The 7,156-nt window shown below is 36.1% G+C and overlaps 1 non-coding gene across 1 annotated transcript; it reads right to left on the bottom strand.

Moving 5' to 3' along the window:
- Positions 1 to 2,833: 2,833 nt before the first annotated feature.
- Positions 2,834 to 2,940, bottom strand: LOC118150736 (U6 spliceosomal RNA). The gene has a single exon (XR_004738888.3). It is a non-coding gene; the product is annotated as a U6 spliceosomal RNA (small nuclear RNA).
- Positions 2,941 to 7,156: the final 4,216 nt, after the last annotated feature.

The raw sequence follows: 7,156 nt of genomic DNA, 5'->3' as shown, positions 1-7,156 counted from the left end.
TTCAATGCTATCCTCATCAAGCTACCATTGACTTTCTTCACAGAATTAGAAAAAACTACTTTAAATTTCATGTGGAACCAAAAAAGAGCCCATATAGCCAAGAAAATCCTAAGCAGAAAGAACAAAGCTGGAGGCATCATGCTACCTGACTTCAAACTATATCCTACAAGGATGTTGTGCTTTTTTTCATATGATTGTTGGCCACACGTATGCCTTCTTTTGAAAAGTATCTGTTCATGTCCTTTGCCTACTTTAAATGGGGTTTGTTTTGGCTTGTAAATTTAAGTTCCTTATGGATGCTGGATATTAGACCTTTGTCTGATGCATAGTTTGCAAAAATTTTCTCCCATTCTGTATAGGTTGTCTGTTGACTGTTGATAGTTTCTTTTGCTGTGCAGAAGTTATTTAGTTTAATTAAATCCCATTTGTCCAGTTTTGCTTTTGTTGCAATTGCTTTTGGCATCTTCATCATGAAATTTTTGCCAGTTCCTATGTCCAGAATGGTATTCCCTAAGTTATTATCCAGGCTGTTCATAGTTTTGGGTTTTACATTTAAGTCTTAAATCCATCTTGAGTTGATTTTTGTATATGGTGTAAGGAAGAGGTCCAGCTTCTGCATATGGCTAGGCAGTTATCCCAGCACCATATATTCTTTCCCCATTGCTTGTTTTTGTCAGCTTTGTGGAAGATCAGATAGTTGTAAGTGTACAGCCCTATTTTGGGGCTCTCTATTCTGTTCCCTTGGCCTATGTGTCTGTGTTAGTGTCAGTACCATGCTGTTTTGGTTGCTGTAGCCCTGTAGTATAGTTTGAAGTAGAGTAGTAAGAGGCTCCCTGCTTTGCTGTTTTTGCTTAAGATCGCCTTGGCTATTCAGGCTCTTTTTTGGATCCATATTAATTTTAAAATAGTTTTTTGCTCAGGCCTGTAATCCCAGGACTTTGGGAGGCCAAGGTGGGCAGATCACAAAGTCAAGAGATCGAGACCATCCTGGCCAACATGGAGAAACCCTGTCTCTACTAAAAATACAAAAAATTAGCCAGGTGTGCTGGCATGCGCCTGTGGTCCCAGCTACTTGGGAGGCTGAGGTGGAAGAATAGCTTGAACCCAGGAGGCAGAGGTTGCAGTGAGCTGAGATTGCACCACTGCACTCCAGCCTGGTGACAGAGCAAGACTCCATCTCAAAAAAAAAAATAGTTTTTCTAGTTCTGTGAAAAATGGCATTGGTAGGTTGATAGGAATAGCATTGCATCTGTAAATTGCTTTGGGCAGTGTGACGTTTTAATGATATTAATTTTTCCAATCCATGAGCATGGAATGTTTTTCTATTTGTTTGTGTCGTCTCTGATTTGCTTTGTAATTCTCATTGTAGAGATCTTTTACCTCCCTGGTTAGCTGAATTGTTAAGTATTTTATTTATTTTTTTTTTTTTTGTGGCAGTTGTGAATGGAATTGTGTTCCTGATTTGTCTCTCAGGTTGGCTGTTGTTGGTGTATAGGAATGTTAATGATTTTTACACATCAATTTTGTATCCTGTAACTTTGCTGAAGTTGTTTACCTGCTCAAGGAGCTTTTGGGCCAAGACTATGGAAATTTTTTAGATACAGAGTCATGTTGTCTGCTAACAGGGATAGTCTGACTTCCTCTCTTCCTGTATCTATGACCTTTATTTCTTTCTCTTGCCTGATTGCTCTGGTGAGGACTTCCAATACTGTGTTGAATAAGAATAGCAAGAAAGGGCATCCTTGTCTTGTGCTAGTTTTCAAGGGGAATACTTCCAGCTTTTGCCTGTTCAGTATGATGTTGGCTGTGGGTTTGTCCTAGATGGCTCTTATTATTTTTAGGTATGTTCCTTCAATACCTAATTTTATTGAAAGTATTTAACATGAAAGGATATTGAATTTTATGAAAAGCCTTTTTTGCATCTATTGAGGTAATCATGTCATTTCTGTCTTTAGTTTGGTTTATATGATGAATCACATTTATTGATTTGTGTGTGTCAAACCAGCCTTGTATCCCAGGGATAAAGCCTACTTGATTGTGGTGGGTTAGCTTTTTGATGTGCTGCTGGATTGGATTTGCCAGTATTTTGTTGAAGATTTTTGCCTCTATGTTTAGCAAGGATATTGGCCTGAAGTTTTCTCTTTTTTATTGTCTCTCTGCCAGGTTTTGGTATCAGGATGATGTGGGACTCTTAGAATAATTTGGGGAGGATTCCCTCCTTATCAATTTTTTGCAATAGTTTCAGTAGGAATAGTGCCAGCTCTTTGTACATCTGGTAGAAGAATTCAGCTGAGAATCCTTCCTGTCCTGAGTTTTTTTTGTTTTTTTCATTTTTGGTTTGTAGACTGTTTATTACTGATTCAATTTTGAAGTTTGTTATTGGTCTGTTCAGGGCTTCAATTTCTTCTTGGTTCAGTCTTGGGAGAGTGTATGTGTCCAGGAATTTATCAATTTCTTCTAGATTTTCTGGTTCGTGTGCATGGAGGTGTTGAGAGTAGTATCTGATGGTTATTTGTATTTCTGTGTGGTCTTTGGTAACATCCTGTTTGTCTACTCTAATTGTGTTTATTTGGATCTTCTCTCTTTTATTCCTTTATTAGTCTAGCCAGCAGTCTTTTGTTTTAATATTTAAAATAAAAACATGTCCTGGATTCCTTGATCTTTTGAATGGTTCTATTTGTCTCAGTCTCCTTCAGTTCAGCTCTGATTTTGGTTATTTCATGTCTTCTGCTAGTTTTGGGGTTGGTTTGCTCTGGCTTCTCTAGTTCTTTTAGTTGTGATGCTAGGTTATTAATTTGAGATCTTTCTAACTCGTTGATGTGAACATTTATTGAAAAATATGAAGTGCTTCATGAATTTGTGTGTTATCCTTGCACAGGCACCATGCTAATCTTCTCTGTATCATTCCAATTTTAGTATATATGCTGCTGAAGTGAGCATGGTATGGATTTTTCCAAGTGTATGATGAGTCATTATTAATTTTTATATTGAATACAATATGGTTATCATGTTCAAGGTCATGTGTAGGGCTTTTATTCAGAGATGTGATGAAATAATGCTCCAAATACTAGAACTCCTTATGCAGTGATAGGAGAAAAACAATGACCAAATACTTCTGAAACATAGGTAGTTAGTAGATTTCTCTGAATAAAATTATCATTTTTTTATTTGAAACATGTCTTTAAGACATCCTGCATGTTAAGGTCAGCAGTGATTAATTTAGAAACTGTGAATGTTAATTGAAGGCACACTTTCTTCTGAAACCTTTTAAACATTTGACTCATGCTGGTTAATTAGAAAGGCAAAAATCATTCCATTGTATAAATATAGGAAGAGTTTCTTTTCCTCAGTAATGTGAATATATATTTGTTGGGTTGTATGAAAAAGGAAGAAGTAATTAGCCAGGTGAAATGGGCAAGGTGACAGTGACTCTGAGATTTCAAATTCTTTCCAATCTTCGATTTTGCTGAGCTGTACCAATGTACCTGGTCCTAATTCAATAGAGAGTTAAAAACCAATATTAAAATGCTTTAAGAAGGGTGGAATTATATACCATGTTTTTGTATTCATAGATAGGTAGCTAAAGCATCCTAGAATTTCCTCCTGCCATAATTTTTAATCTAACTAGTAAATTATATAATCTATAGAAGATTGCAATTGGCCAAGTCTTGGAAGTAATCAGTTACTCAGATGAAGCCATTTCTTTGTATTTATTATTGGTTTGACCAACAATAAAAATTGAATAATTTTTTTGAACAATAAAATTGAAGAATTTTTCAGAGTTGCCCTTGCTTCTCTTTCAGAGAGCCTTTATGAAGTGGAAGACATTTATAGAGTAGCTAAGATTTGGAATAAAGTTTTCACATCTTCTGCAAATCTTTCTCATGTCATAGATGCAACCCAAATAATCAAAGGGAAATAATTCCAGGTTGAGAAATTTATAACGTTAAATTATTGCAGTGTTTGTGTACAAAGAGATACACTCACATAAGGGTTGTTACACTTACGTGGTAGAACCCTGGGGTCCTTCCTAGGAAAATCCACAGCAAATCATAGTGATTTAATACCCCTCCTCATCACTACCATCCTAAAGAGGTAAAATCTATTAAACATAGTACCAAGGCAATTGTGGCAGAGAGAAGACTGAAAGAGATCATGGCTGTAATGCTATGGTAATGGAGTTCAGGGTGTGGTTATGAATTGATGAATTGTATCTTCTTGCATCAATGCTTTCTTTTTTCCTCTTTTCTCTTTGATACACTCCCATCCTGAGTCACTGGAACTCTTTGAATGCCTGGTTTCCAGAGGAGAAAATCGTCTCATAGTCTCTCAATTTGTCATAACTAGACATAATGACTAAGAACCAATTTCAGTTCTAGATTTTGTTTTTTGTTTGTTTTACTTCACAATTATGTAGACAGAGCCACTGAGTGGAAGTTATAGAGTCAACTCACTTCTATTTTGGATGTGTTTCCTTCTGATAAGTTAAGCATGAAATCTAAATCTCATGAATTTTGAGTGAGTTATTTTGAAGTCTATATACTGTTTAGAGTTTTGACCAAAATATTTTGTTACAATATGCGTTGTTTTACTTATTTAAGAGGATTTGTTGACAGATTATATATATATATATATATATATATATTCCTAAAACTATGTTTTCTAAATGCACACATAAGCAAAAAAGCATTTATCAAATATTTTTGCATGTATTTGTAAATCTCACTTGATACTAGAGTAAAATTCCATATATTTGATTCCCTCAATATATCTTTAAAGCAGAACATGCTGTGAGGAGGAAATAAAAAGTATAAAGCATGTTTTCATTGTGGAGTTCCACCTCTATGTGTAGACTCTATAGGATAGTCATAGAAATTAAAATGAATTTGATGTTGGCAGTAATTAATTTGCTTATTCAAATAATATAATGAATTAACAGAGATTTTTGTTCTTAGCAAAAGTGGAAATGATTTTATTGTTATATAAATATAACAAAATGTTTTTTAAAACTTTAAGAAAGGACTGCATTTAATCATTTACATAAAACAGTAGGGGTTTTTGTTTGGTTTGGGGGGCAAAGATTTGTTTTGGGGTGTTTTTGGTTGTTTTCTAACATTTTAGGTTTGGGGGTACATGTGAAGGTTTGTTACATAGGAAAACTCATGTCATGGGGGTTCGTTATACAAAGTATTTTATCACCCAGGAATTAAGCCCAGTACCCAATAGTTAACTTTTCTGCTTTTTACCGTCCTCCCACCCTCCACCCTGAAGTAAACCCCAGTGTCTGTTGTTTCCTTCTTTGTGTTCATGAGCTCTCACCAGTTAGCTCCCACTTATAAGTGAGAATATGTGGTATTTGGTTTTCTGTTCCTATAGTAGTTTGCTGAGGATAATAGCTTCCAGCTCCATCCATGTACCTGCAAAATACATGATCTCATTCTTTTCTGTGGCTGCAATGTTTGCTTTTTAATGTGCAATGAAATTATTTTTTTGCCAGTTGAATTCTGTTATATAGGTTCACAGGCTAAACACATCACCATCATGGTGAGTTGTATACAAGCTATGAGTAAAGGAAGGTACTAAATCTCTGTACAAGGTCCCTATTTCTCCCATGAGTTACAGATGGAGGCATAAAGGTAGTCCTTGAGTAATGGAGAGGTTCAAATACACACCTTATGCTCCTAGAACCATACCACATACACACCTTATGCTCCTAGAACCATACCACATTCATGCCTTGTCATCTATATATCTAAATGATTTTTAATGAATCATCTAAGTGAGCAATAAGCCAGAGGGCTGTAGGAAAGGAGTCTTTCAGTCAACAGGAATAATTACACTGAAAGTATTTGCTTTGTCAAACATATTAATATATCATAAAAAGTTTTGGGCCAGGCGCAGTGGATAACACTTGTAATTCTAGCACTTTGAGAGGCTGAGGAGGGTGGATCACCTGAGGTTAGGTGTTCAAGACCAAGCCTGGGAAACATGGTAAAATCCCATCTGTACTAAGAACAAGAATTAGCCAGGCGTGGTGGAGGGCACTGGTAATCCCAGCTACTGTGGAGGCTGAGGCAGCAGAATCTCTTGAACCCAGGAGGTGAAGGTTGCAATGAGCTGAGATCGCACCATTGCACTCCAGCCTGGGCGACAAGAGCGAAACACCATCTCAAAAAAGAAAGTTTCTGAGAACATCATATGTGAATTCCTAAGACCTATCAGGGGAAATGTATGCTCATAAAAGAAAAACACATGCAATTATTGCTTAGTGTTTTAGGTGTTTCATGAGTAATAGAAAAATAACTGTACAAATATTAATGTGACCAAATGAAACATATTTAAGCTGATTAAGAAACCATAGCAAGTCAGCTTTTTCATTAAAGAACAGAAAAATTGTATCCTGACAGTAATCTCAAAACAGTTTTCTACCTAAGTATTGTTTAATTTTATGTTATGTATGCTCAGAATTCTTCAATACACTCTAAATTTTCTATGTGGGTTTCCCTTGTAATTTTGTGGAAAAAGGGAAAGATCTTGGGACTGTTTTATTATTTCCAATAGAAAAATGCATATTTTAGCCCTAATACTTTTTCCCTAGGAAATCCTAAGGCCCTGCATGATAAAGTATTAGCAAAAATTGATGTGAGTGCATATAAAATATTAGCAAATCAAGATTGTGGGGCATAATTTAGGACTTTTGAAATCCACGTGAAGAAGCCAATGTAGTCTCAAGTGTGTCACAAAATGATGTTATAATCCACAAAGCCGATTGAAAATGATTATTTAGTCATAGACACACACAAAACTTCTCATTTGCCCTTCTGAATGACTGTAAGAACAAGCCCATGTTACCATTGGGCCAGGAAAATGGTCCTGAATCTCAGGGCAAAACGATATTGTCAACCTCTTCGGCACAGCTCTAAAGAGCACTCCCATTATCTTCTTAGGCTTCCAGACAGGGTCTTCTTTTCTCCCACCACCTCCTTAATTAAAGCAACTCTAAGTTTCCAAACTGTGCTTCCCAGCAAGCATGGTTTAAAGGATTCTGATGCCAAATATGTAAAACTATGGCCGACTAATGCCCAGCAGCTCATTCCCTTGCCTTCGTTTCCCCCAGAAATCTTTCCTGCATAGGAAGTATTAACAGACATATTTT

The sequence above is a fragment of the Callithrix jacchus genome, chromosome X, assembly GCF_049354715.1.
Source record: "Callithrix jacchus isolate 240 chromosome X, calJac240_pri, whole genome shotgun sequence".
Lineage (NCBI taxonomy): Eukaryota > Metazoa > Chordata > Mammalia > Primates > Cebidae > Callithrix > Callithrix jacchus.
This window is presented reverse-complemented; position numbering and strand designations above follow the sequence as displayed.